This window comes from Etheostoma spectabile, chromosome 13, assembly GCF_008692095.1.
Source record: "Etheostoma spectabile isolate EspeVRDwgs_2016 chromosome 13, UIUC_Espe_1.0, whole genome shotgun sequence".
NCBI classification, from domain to species: domain Eukaryota; kingdom Metazoa; phylum Chordata; class Actinopteri; order Perciformes; family Percidae; genus Etheostoma; species Etheostoma spectabile.
This window is the reverse complement of record NC_045745.1, coordinates 16,511,189-16,512,433: the sequence shown is the minus strand read 5'-3', so window position 1 is coordinate 16,512,433 and position 1,245 is coordinate 16,511,189. Positions and strand designations below refer to the sequence as shown.

The 1,245-nt window shown below is 40.4% G+C and overlaps 1 protein-coding gene across 1 annotated transcript in view; it reads left to right on the top strand.

Annotated features, from left to right (window-relative positions):
• The window catches only part of LOC116700081 (BMP/retinoic acid-inducible neural-specific protein 3), a 119,070-nt gene that overhangs the window by 38,746 nt on the left and 79,079 nt on the right, over positions 1–1,245 (top strand). The window lies entirely within an intron of this gene.

Sequence of the window (1,245 nt, the reverse complement as noted above, 5' to 3'; positions counted from 1 at the left end):
TGACAAGTAGTGTCTTGTCAGTTTTCTTTTGCTTCATTTATACATTAATTTTAGTAATGTTAAAAATCAATAAAGACAGTGTTTAAAAAAAAACGTACTTTAGTAGTAGAACTCAATAGACTGATCCAAGCCGCAAACAGGGTGGGGAAGTAGAATAGGAGAGAAAGTATTGTGAGATAAAATAACACATCGTGGGTTGTCATATTGTAATGGGAACGTTAACATACACACACAAAATATTTTATATAAAATTAATTATGCCAGCATCAAATATAATACTTTATGCCAGATTTAGTTTTGGAGAAAGTGTTGTCAGTGCCATTATGGAAATAAAAGTGAAAAAAGACAAGACCATCTCTGAGACTACAGACAGCCTGGCCTTTACGGCTTGGATTTAGTGGGTGAAAGTCCATCTAGACAAGGCATCCATGTGTTTGGGTTGCAATCTCTATTCTTCTTTGGATGTTTTTTATAAATTCCAATATAGGCTTTAGGAGCATCACCACCCCTTTCTCGGCATAAGTGGAGCCAACCAAGCCACCTAGGTAATTCCACTCAATTTTCATTTTCCTTTAGTATTATGTCTCGGTTTGCAGTATATTCACAGGTTTTCTCCAGCCAATTCTTTACCGGTCCAGTCAGCGAACAGAGGGAGTGGCTGAGAACAATGACGTTGAGGTTGTGCGCTAGTTTGAGTTGTAGTATCTTAATGGCGGCGGAAATGCGAGTGATGCTATTTGATCCGTTGTGGTAACGCTGCGGAATGTCCAGAAGTCAAAGCCCGAGCAAGAACAATCTTTGATGAGTTTTGTTGGTGGCCGTCATGTTGTGGCCCTCCTCCCCACGGGGTTCTGGAAAAGTTTGATTTTCCAGCTCGCTCCGTTAGTGGTGAAGGAGTTAGCGAAGGCGAACGCTAGCGATGCTAAGTCGACGTCACGACCAAACGTTTAGTGATGGGTTATGGCAGATCCAGTGGCTCGGGGGAGATCCAATGCTTTTAAACTTCAACAGAGAACCCGCCTTCAAGGAAGTGTAAGAGTAGCCAGACTCTCTGTACAAATGAAATGCACGATAGTCTGGTAGGACTCTCCTATTCTACTTCCCTACCCTGTTTGCGGCTCGGATCAGTCTATTTAACTCCACTACTAAAGTATTTTTTTTTTAAACACCGTCTTTATTGATTTTTAACATTACTAAAATAATGTATGAATGAATCAAAAGAAAACTGACAAGACACTACTTGTC